An 11,742-nucleotide genomic window follows, 5' to 3' on the forward strand; every position below is an offset into this window, starting at 1 on the left:
GAGACAAGGTGGCATTTGGTTTGCATATCCATTATCACCTAATTGTGATGTTGTTGTTCAGAAATAGTTAAGATTTCCTATATTTTGAGAAGCTTAGCAAAGGTACACTTTACGCAGATTCACTTCAAACATCAGCAGATGCTGAGAGAGCCAGGAAATAATGTTGGACAGGGCAGTATTACAGTCATTCTTTCTACCACTTCCTTTCGAACTGATGTAAACAAATGCATGTTTTTATGTTCTTTCCCTTGGGAAAGGGAGAACACTGAACTCAAATGATCAATATGTGGTTTTTCCATGGTTACTCGGGAAACTCCATCCCGAAAATCTTTTTTAATCACAAGTTTTCTGGCATCCATTGACAGGATCCAGCTTTTCATTTTTGGTCTACTGTAAGTTATGGAATCTGGCTAATAAGAACAAATCTGGATGAACTGGTTTATGGAACAATAAACCCAGGTATGTGTGTTTGTTAAAATTAAGGAATTTTTTAAAAGGAAATAATCACAGTTTTTTAAATGGTGGTTAATTTTAGATTTTATGTGCACTGTAGGATTCCATATTCCTTTATTACTCTACACAGACAGTTTTCGTGTTTGTTTTAGTTTTTCCCCCCAGCACTTCTAGCACATTTGTGGAAGCCGGATTTGATGGCTTCCGAACCACCACGATTTCACTTAGCAAGAACCTGTGCACTCCACATGTGAACACGAGGTGCAGCAAGCTGTTTTATGGTGATCAGTGCCAGGACATGATGGTATGCAATTCCTGGATTGTATTTCTGGTGTGTGCTTTGCAGCTATAGACAAATCACATCAGGGAGGCTTCGAAGACACACGTCTGGTACTTATTTCCCATTGACACGCAGTAACATGAAGCGGTTAACAGCCCCTTGTATTTTTCTAAATCTCTCCCATACAGTCTTTCAGTTTCCATGTTCTCAGTTATCCCAAACAAAAGGCAAAAGCTTTGGGGTTTTCCTCCCTGGAATTTAAGTTCTGCAAATATCCATTTGCAGAGGTGACATTTACTGCATGGTCCCTCCAAGAGCATGGGCAGCTCAGTGCTGCAGCTGGAGCTGGCTGGATGAAGCTGCTGGGCACCAGGGTGAGTGTGGACCTCCCAGACCGGATAGGAAAGGGATTTCTGAACCACAAGTACCTTCAAGACACTAATGGTCAGAGAAGACTCACATACCACACTTAGGTCGGCAGCTATGCTGCCAGATTTGCAGGTTTAGCAAATGGATTGTGAGGGAGATCGTGTTCAAGCGATTAGGAGGAGGTGGGAGGTCTGTGGGTTGGTGTTCATAGGCCTGGCGAGAGGTGGGCTGTCGGTGCTGGGTGTCTGGGAACGGTGGTGGAAGGAGCTCCTGGACCTCCATCCAGGTCTGAGGGGCGGTTAGGGCTTGTGAGGCCAAACGTGGAGGTTATCAGAGATAAGAGCTCATGTTTTCTAATGGTATTGAGAGCTCTTTTAACAGAGCATGGTGAGGGCAAACAATATATACAGGTACGGAATAATAACACAAGTTGGAAGACACAACAGTCTTGCGGTTCAGACAGTGGATAGGAATCAGGAGTTCTTGGATCAGTTTTTGACTTTGCCACAGACTTCCTGTGTTACTTTCAGCCAGTCACTTAATCTCTGCATCCACCATCTGTGAAACAGCAAGGCTTGGAACAGTTTGTGTCTCTGAAAGCATGTATCTAATTTAGCTGTTATTATAGAAGTTAAATATTAAGGAACTGTTACATTATCATAGGATAAAACCATGCCACATCTATTTTCACTGTGAACTTTGTTCTTTTGCTATTATATTGTTTTTCAGGAAAAACAGTGTTTTCACCACGTAAAAATAAGCAGAAATTCATGATATGTGCCGTGAGAGCCATACTTGTAGATCTGATGTCTGACACTAAAATAAGAGATGTACATTAAATGCCACTGGAAAGACTTCAGAGCTGATTGTTCAATAAAATGAAGCACAGGTCTGGACATTGCAAGTAAACAAATAACATCAGACTCTGTAGAGATCAGTCTCCCAGAGCTGTTTGAAAAATTCAGTAGCTTGTGTCTAAATGTAGACACTCCTCATCCACTTGTCAACAGGCACACTGCTCTGAATTCTTTGTTCAAATTTCCATTAATATTCTGTGTCAGAGAAGGGAAATAACTTAGATAAGATCAATTTTCAAACATGTTTCTTCAGGAAGGAACTAAAGAGCAATCCTGAAAACTACCTCCTGGAATGTAAAAATTCTGATCTTTGTGAAAATAAAGGAACTCCTGTGTGAGATTAAAAATGTCACTAAGTTTGGAGGACAAGTGAGTTTGTTTGCCAAACTTGACTTATTTGCAAACTGTCTTTTAATGTGTGTAGTCAGTTTGTGAGGAGGTCCTTCCAGATTGTAGGAAACACTGGTAAATGTCAAAGCAATTTACATTATTCACGTTACGAAACACGGAAGCTTCCTGTGATGGCTGGCAATTTGTCTGTGTAGGGGAGATGATGATGGAGACTTTTGAAAAGTTCGGTATGAGTTTAATTCTATTTTTCAGTATTCCTTAATATTATGGGAAGTGGTAATTACCTAGTAGAAGACTGGAGTAGTATATCTACCCAGCAGAGCTGAAGGGATGTCTGTAGCACAATTACATATACCTAAACTGGCAGGGAAGCAGGCAAAGCGTGGCCATGCATGTGCCAAACCAGCGGTTTGACCAAGCTGAGTCTATTGGTGTCTTTGTTCTAAGTGATAAGAAAATTCACAGCATAAAGGCAGCTTCCAAGGGATGTCTCTTCCCTGGAAGGCATGTCTCTTCCCACCTCCCTCTCTCAGCCCTAACCTAGCAGTGTGAGCTAGCAATAATGACCCATAGCCTTTTACAGAATTTCAGATATTTTACCTGTGTCTACATTGTCACATGCACTGATGTCCCATCCCTGAAGCATTTGTATCGCCGTATTAAGTACCCCATCTCAGCTTGCTCTCTGAATTTTTTTGCTGTGAAATACTCTTTAGAAAAAGGCATCACCTTTTTTCTCCATTGAGTATTTAATATGGTCCACAGACTATTTCAAACTGGTTATGAACAACTCCAGAACAATGTTTTTGGGAACTTTTGCTCTAAGATCTATAACGTAGATCTCTTTCCAAAAACTCCAGAAAGCATGCCTAGAACCATGGAATCAGGGAGGTATTCAGTTGGAAAAATCATTCACCTTTAGTGGGAAAAAAAAATCCAACGTATTTTTTGGATGGCCTTTTGTAATGCAGGGACTGTTACAAACCTCAAAACCAGAGAGCTCCTTCACTTCTGAAACGGCTGCAGATTTGCACAGTCGTGTTCTCGGATGGTTTGGCACAGCTTTAGCAATGCAGAGCCTTGCTCCAAGGCGACTTTGTATCCCTGCCTTGTCTGCTGGGACAGATGTGTTTGGTGATGTCTTGAACCTACCATGAATTACTTGTGTGCCTTGCTGCAGTAGTATCCTCCACAACATCTGTTACTTCTGCTAATAGAGGTTATATTTTATATCACTGAATCATAGCAGATCTGGGCACTGCTGGTATCATTCTGTGCAAACTTGAGTCTCCAGAGTCTAAAACACTTGGGATTTCTTTCTTTCTTTCTTTCTTTCTTTCTTTCTTTCTTTCTTTCTTTCTTTCTTTCTTTCTTTCTTTCTTTCTTTCTTTCTTTCTTCCTTTCTTCCTTTCTTCCTTCCTTCCTTCCTTCCTTCCTTTCTTTCTTTCTTTCTTTCTTTCTTTCTTTCTTTCTTTCTTTCTTTCTTTCTTTCTTTCTTTCTTTCTTTCTTTCTTTCTTTCTTTCTTTCTTTCTTCTTTCTTTCTTTCTTTCTTTCTTTCTTTCTTTCTTTCTTTCTTTCTTTCTTTCTTTCTTAATGTCAGGAAGAAAAGACTGTTAAAAAGGAGCCATAGTTTGGAGCTAATTAAATTAAAAACTTCAGATGGAGGTCTGCTACACCTCAGGTCTCCACTTGGAATTGCACAGTGGGAGCCTTTTAGCCACCCAGAGCTCTGTAACTGTAGACGACGGGCACAGAGGTCCCCCCCGCAGAATCCCAATGTTTGATTTGAGCAGTTACCTTCCAAAGAAGTAGTAGAGGTTGGTGCTTAGAAGGGCCGACCAGGCTTTATACGGTAGTAGTATAATACACTGTGCAAAAACATGTTATCATGGACCATGTATGATCTAATAGGTCCTTTCTACCTGTTTTCTCTGATGTATGTGCTGAACCTTAAATACCATATGACACTAAATCCATGCTATGAGGCAAAAGGCTTCATTTCACGTTACTCATTCAAAGATCAAACGAATTCTGTGCCTGATAGTGTCTCTGACAGTGGAAGGCAACAGAATATTTTAATTAAAAAGCTAAAGCAAAGCACTAATAATACATGTTATCTCACCAAAACCACAGTCGTCTCCCCTGCAGCTACAGGATTTGCCAAAAAAATGAAAAGCCATAGAGTAATGGATTAAAGATGCTTTCCAGCCTGAAAGCTTTAGACAATACAGTACCAAAATATGATTGTCAATAGGAATACTGTGAGGAGCATCATCCTTTAGAAACTTAGTCCACAGGCATCAGATTAATCTTTTTTTTTTCTTTTTCTTTTTTTTTTTTTTTTTTTTTATCATTGCAGGCTGGCAGTACTTCTCTCCAGATGTACCATTTGGCACATTAAGCAATTCTTTTCTTAGAAGGGGAACCTATGGTTTTGCCATGTAATGCAAAACACCAATGGAATCACTACATAAGCAAAATGCCAGTAATGGTATAGTGGTCCAGCCACAAACATTGGTATGTTAATTTTGTTTTATTTTTCCCAGTGTGTCATCTGTAGTACTGTATTTTGTATCAGGACTATGGCTGGGCTGCTTAGTATCAGATTTTAAAGTGCGTTTTCAGTGAGAGATTTAAGCTAGGAAACTAATGGTTTTGATGCCTTTTTTTTTTTTTTTTTTTAAAAAGGCAAACAAAAAAAAACCCTGTACTTAATATGGATCTAACTATCATTTTAGCCTGATTTTAGAGACTAGGCCAAATTTTCCCCTCAATTATAGCTGTTCAACCTTTCAGCTGCATGCATGCACTTTTGATAATGGTATCCAAATACATTGGAAAGCAAGTAGTTTACGCTAAGGCTGTGGCTTATACTTGCCATTGCTTTCTAAGACTAACTATGCCTTCAAATAAAATTTTGATTTATTTGTAAGAAAGAAGATGAAAATAATTATAGCATATTCAGTTTGTGTATGGAAGGCAGTGATTGGCCTCTCAGTCCTCTGCGCTATCTTAGTTCCCTAATGGATCATCATATTGTTTAGTTTTTGCAAAAGCAGCAGTAGTAGCTCTTATGTTGTATCTGCTGTATTTCAGCTTACTTTCTGAATTTGCTCTATGCTGTTGTTGTTTTACAGAAAGGAAAAAGTTGAAAAAAAAAATGTTTTCAGTTCGTTTGTTTTTATGGCAGCAGAAAAAGTGGGGAGGGGTTACATAGTGAAAGGTTTTATCTATCGTCCCTCTGTGTTTGCGTGTAGAAGCAGAACATGAGTTGTTCCTTTTTTTATTTGGCTTGTCTACATGAGGATGGAATTTAACCTACAGTTTTGTGGTGGGTTGACCCTGGCTGAGGGCCAGGTGCCCACCAGAGCCGCTCTATCACTCCCCTCTTTCATTAGACAGGGGAGAAAAGGTAAAACTTACGGGTCGAGATAAGGACAGGGAGAGATCATTCTCTAATTATCATCACGAGCAAACCAGACCGAACTTAGAGAGGGAATTCATCTTATTTATTACTAAGCAAAACAGAGCAGAGGAATGAGAAATAAAACCAAAATCTTAAAACACCTCCCCCCACCCCTCCCATCTTCCCAGGCTCAACTTCACTCCCGGCTTCAACCTCCGCCCCCCCCAGCGGCACAGGGGGACGGGGAGTGGGGGTTACGGTCAGTTCCTCACGCGGTGTTTCTGCCGCTTCTTCATCCTCAGGGGGAGGACTCATTGTTCCCCCGCTCCAGCGTGGGGTCCCTCTCACGGGAGACAGTCCTTCACGAACTTCTCCAACATGAGTCTCCTCCACGGGGTGCAGACCTTCAGGAGCAAACTGCTCCAGCGTGGGTCCCCCACGGGGTCACAAGTCCTGTCAGCAAACCTGCTCTGGCGTGGGCTCCTCTCTCCACGGATCCACAGGTCCTGCCAGGAGCTTGCTCCAGCGCGGGCTTCCCACGGGGCCACAGCCTCCTTCAGGTGTCTCCACCTGCTCCGGCGTGGGGTCCTCCACGGGCTGCAGGTGGAATCTCTACACCCCCTCATCCTCCCTCCATGGGCTGCAGGGGGACAGCCTGCTTCACCATGGTCTTCACCACGGGCTGCAGGGGAATCTTGCTCCGGCGCCTGGAGCACCTCCTCCCCCTCCTTCTTCACTGACCTTGGTGTCTGCAGATGTTCTTACATCTTCTCCCTCCTCTCTCTGGCTGCAAAAGCACTCTCTAACTGTTTTTTTCTCTTTCTTAAATATGTTATCACAGAGGCGCTGATTGGCTTGGCCTTGGCCAGCGGCGGGTCCGTCTTGGAGCCGGCTGGCATTGGCTCTGTCAGACACAGGGGAAGCTTCTAGCAGCTTCTCACAGAAGCCACCCCTGTAGCCCCCCCGCTACCAAAACCTTGCCACGCAAAACCAACACAAGTTTCTTCTGTAGACCTTGTTGAGGGCCATCCAGGATGAGGACTTGTTTGTATTAATTGCCATTCATATGTACTGCAAGGCAGTCCTTGGCCAGGTGTGCTTCAGTCTAAAAAGTAGGAGAAAAGTTTGGGGAAGGAGGGCAAGGCAGCGTAGGCACCCAAGGATGGTGATTTGCACAGATCCGTGAAGCACATCAGCAGGAGTATGATCTGTTTTTTCCTAATACTTGGGATTGCTGGAAGCTGAGAAGGAGTATCTCAAGGAGGATTGTTTTATTCTTGCTCTGTTTCTCATACACCTACCCTAGGCATCTGCTGCTGGACACCACCAGAGGCAGGATACTGGGTTAGCCAGTTGTTTGATTTAACCTGGCATGCTCTTATATAGTAGTTTCCTAAGCTGGGGTCTGTCTTCTCACTCATCTTACATCAAATAGTCACAGAGAGTATTCCCTTTTCCTACCGCCTTTGCCCTGCTGTAATACTTCTGATGCCGTCGGTCTTGTTTCTGGTTTATGTGTCATAAGAGAATCGTGGCCATACTCTCTCATCAGCTAGCCACAACACAGGGAGTACGATAGGCTGAATTCCGAGGAGCGAGTGCATGCCCTGCGCTCCCATGGCAATCCCGCTTCTTGCTGTGTTAGAGAAGTCCTGGGTGCACGTGAGGTCCTGAGTTCCCCAGCTGCTTCTGGTAAGGACGTTCGGGCTGGTCAATGGGAAGCGTTCTCTGGATGATCATTTAGAGACTCAGGATGGTAAGAAATGCTTATTCACCTTGCACAAATGGTGACAGCATTACTGTAATTTTCTTGTCTTGCAAGCAATGGACAGCAAAGGAGCCAAGGACATTCCTCACTTCTCTCTGCCACTATACACTGACTTTAGGTGTATTACACAGAGTTTCTCCCCATTTTTGAAAAAATCTCTGCACTTCACATGAAACACTTTCAGTTCCTTGTATGAGGAGGGGACAGCACTTCCCCTAGGACCACAGCCACAAACTGTGGGACAACTACCTTCCTCCTAGCCTTGGGGCCAAGGAAGAAAAAGGAGGTTGGCTGCACAAGTAACAAATTCTTCCTTGGCAGGGCTGCTCTTTGCACTGGGGGAAAGGTTGTCACCTTGGGGAGAGAGCTGCAACCTGCTGCCCAGCCTGATTCCTGGCTTGGGTTCCCTAGTAGTTTTCTGTTTGTTATAACAAATATCCTGTAATTCAAGCTCTCCGTAGGTGGGGTCAGACTCCGCTCAGCAGAGTTTCGGCAGATAGCAGGTTTCTTTCTATTTAATATGACAGGTGTTTAGTTTTTAACTGGCTCCTGCCATTCACCATAAATCTCACCTTTCCTCCTCCCAAGTTAAATATGTCAGTTCTGGCTTTTGCCCGTCCGCACAGTCTGAAAATGACAGCTTGTGATTACCCACACATGCAAAGCGGTGGAAGATCAACAGTAAAAAAAAGGGGGGATTTCCGTCCAAGTTTCTGCTTAAATTAGGTTGTGTGGCCTTTCCAGTTTGATTAACTATGTAATTAATAATGACCAGGTGTGGCAGGGTAGGCACTTTATTCTGGCTTTTTTTTTTCTGTCCCATGAATGCTGGGAAAGAATGCAAGGAAGGCACTTAGTTGTGAGAACACTTTCCCTCTCCTGTTGGTTCAATTCCTAAAATCTGGTCATGTTTTAAACCCCCAGGAAGAGGAACAAGCAAAATTTCATTTTTCCTCTTTGAGTCTGTAAATGCTAGAGGATCTCTGAAAGGAAGCTAATCCTTACTCCTGGTCAGCTGCAGGAGTGAAAAGGACAGTGCTAATGCCATGCCCCGTTTTGCTTTTTCTATTTTCTTTTTTTCTTTTCTCTTTGAAGCAAATGACTCAGGGCAAAACATGGTTGTGAAGGTTTACAGCTACCCTTGGAGTTGAGGTGGAGAGAGTCACCACCATGTTGCTGTCAGCTCTGCCATGCTGATAGACCATGGAGGGGAAACGGGAGGCGTATTCAAGGTAAACTCCTTTTTTAAAAGTTACTAGCTAAATGTTTCAAATCATATTTAGGCTTTTCTGCAACATAAATAGGAGTGAGAAAGTGATCCCCTCCCAGCTGTAGGATGCCTGGGGTGTCTTTTAGGTTAGTAGTTATTTTGTATGTTATTTACAGTAGGGTGGGGGGGATTTGAGGGTAGACTGTGAGATTACTGTGGGACTGTTTCTTCTTTGAGGCACTGCTTTACTCACCAGTATGCTCTGAGTGCGAGGGCATCTGTGAAAGAAATGTTGATTGGGCTATCAACCTGTGTAAGGCTTTTCCCTGTGGCACACCATCTACTCTCCATGTTTGCTATATTTTCATGAGACTTAAGTAACTGAACTTACATATATCTCCATTCCATTCCATTTTAAAGTACTTTTCAGTTAGAGGTGGCTTTTCATGCCTGGCTGTCATCCAAATTGCATGTTGAAGGCATTTCTGAGGAAGCTTTTAAAGTGTTAATAAAGTGTTGCCTGCTAAAATAAAGCCAGAATGGTTCAACATTAATGCTAAAGAGTATGTAAATAGTAAAGGCTGAAATGTCAAAAACAAATAAAGATAATTAAAAAATATCACCATGTGCTCAAGGTATGTTGGTGACATTTCATGAGCTATTTTAGTGAAGACTATTAAAAATGATGCATTGCCATATGCTGAATACGTCGAGCTTCCCTTCTACTGCTGCTCTTCAGTATGTCAGAGGATTCTTCTAGAGTCGTACAAAATCACATATTATGTTACTTTCCTTCAAAATCTTCCTTGAGCCTTTGCTTTGCAAGAATGCCTACAAAAAAAAGTTTTGTCTACAGTTTGTTGCAGGTACTTTCACGAGGCTGTTCTCCTCCTTTGTCCCTGTGCATCTTCTGTCCTTTACCAGGCTGCCTGGATCTACGTCTTCTCTCTTGACCTCTTTAATTGGAAGTTCTCTGATGCAAGAACCAAATTTACGTTCTGTGTGCATACAGCACCTAGATCCTTGTCGATAATTAATACTCACTCTCCATACATCCAACAGCATATGGTACTTCCCAAGAAGAATGAGTCCTTTCCTTAAGAGGGGAGCTAGGTTAGTCTTTTATAAGGTTAGTCATTTATTTTGTATGTTATTTACAGCTTTGGCACAAAAGCAATGGTCCCTTTACAGGAGGTTTCACCTAGAAGAGATGGCGAGCTCGTTGATAGGACACACGCTGTGGGCTTTACCCTTTACCTCGGTCCCACACTCTTCCACAGCATACGCTGCTTTTGTCCAAAACCCTTGGGGCTGTGGGCGCAATGTGCAAAATGGGGTTGTCGGTGCTTTGTCCTCCTGAGTTCTTCGGGATTATAATAGGCAATTTCATGGAGATTTAGCAGAGGGATCAAGAGGAGAATTATTCTGATGCTGATTCCTGACCCGCTGGGATCCAGTGGATACATTTTCATTTGGTTTACATGATTCACTGGCAAATATTATGCTAGTATGTTGTTGCTTTCCAGATGAATGAGGCCTTCAAAGGCTTTTCATGTATTAGCAAAGAAACTGGGTTCCAATAACAGCAAGACGACCTTTACCACTTTTTAAAGTTGCCTTGAAGAGCATGTAAAATTAAATTTTACATCTGCTTTAATATTCTTTCATACTACTAGGCTCCACTTCAATATCAAAAGCAACTATTGAGTGAGGTTGGATTTGATGTAAAGAATAGCATTATGTCATCAGAAAGGAAGGTGCTGCTTAACCACTAAAATCTTTTTAAAATATTTTTCTGAGTAGATTTGTTACTAATTATACTATATAAATTTAAGAGTGGAAATTTGGTTTCTCCATGATCATAACTCGCATGTCTAATATTTTGCACTGAGCTTTGGAGTGTAGCCGAAGTGCAACTCTCCCTGGAAATTTCTTTTTAATATAATCCAATTTTCTAGTTAAACATTTCAAATGAAATATATTGAGCAAGAGAAAGAGGACTACTTTGTTTGGAGTACTCTATAGGCAGAAGATTGCCTGAGGACTTCCTTATTGAATGTACCTTATCTTACTGTGTATCCAATAACAGATGGAGTTGGAGTGTAAGGTACCTCAATCTCTGTTTGGTTTTCTTTTTTTTTTTTTCTCTCTCTTCATTCCCAACTACATGGATTAGAGCTATTAAGATGTTGGTCTAAGTCACAAGAGTTTTGGAGACCGGAAATACTTGATTTCAGTAGTTGAATTTAAAGTTATCTGAAGGTAAATATCTCTTATCTAGACGGTGTGTAAATTGTGTATTCATCTGATTTCCTTTCCTTACTGGGTATCGTTTTCCATTGGTGAGTGGTTCATTTGGCTTCCTAAGCAGAACTAGACAAACTCCCAAATCACTTCATGCTTTCAGTGAGCTGTGTCACCTTTCTCTTTTTTATTTTCTTTAATCATTCTTTTCATGCTTCCGGAATGATCTGCAGTATTGCAAAAGTTTTACTATCATCCGTGTGCTTGTCTCAAACTTCATACCTTAAAATTGCTGTGTTTGATATTCAGCTACCATCTCTCTAATAACACACGCTTCAGCGTTTGTGATTTCTAACGTGACTGCAAACATTGCCTTTCTAATGATACCTTGTGTTGGATTAAAGGATGCAAACACTGGAATTGTGAATGCTAGAGATACGTACCCTTACCAGTCTGGGCAGCTGAAACCTACTGCTGCAAATTCTTATTCAAGTTTCCCAAAGATAATACCTTGACCAAATGCTTTATTAAATGACTGTTGTCTATTGCTAAATAGTTTGCGTAGATCCTAAAGCTGACTAAATTCCAACAATAGTCCAAGTTTTCAAAAAGGGTGTGTGTGATGGATGCTATAGTTCTTGTATGGGCATTTTTACAAGTACCGTGTGTGGATACACATGCATATTTCTTCTAGTAGCAAGTAATTATCGGTAATGTCAGTAGTATATTAGTTAACCCAATGCTTTCCAGAGGACATTTCTACTTTGAAAAGTCATTCTGAAAAAATTTCACCTTTCCTCCAT

The 11,742-nt window shown here is 41.7% G+C and overlaps 1 long non-coding RNA gene across 1 annotated transcript; it reads left to right on the top strand.

Moving 5' to 3' along the window:
• The first annotated feature begins 373 nt into the window (after positions 1-373).
• On the top strand, positions 374-8,706 carry LOC142602804 (uncharacterized). The gene is made up of 3 exons (XR_012836629.1): positions 374-459; positions 4,671-4,828; positions 8,581-8,706. It is a non-coding gene; the product is annotated as an uncharacterized LOC142602804 (long non-coding RNA).
• Positions 8,707-11,742: the final 3,036 nt, after the last annotated feature.

Source organism: Balearica regulorum, chromosome 1 (genome assembly GCF_011004875.1).
Source record: "Balearica regulorum gibbericeps isolate bBalReg1 chromosome 1, bBalReg1.pri, whole genome shotgun sequence".
NCBI lineage: Eukaryota > Metazoa > Chordata > Aves > Gruiformes > Gruidae > Balearica > Balearica regulorum.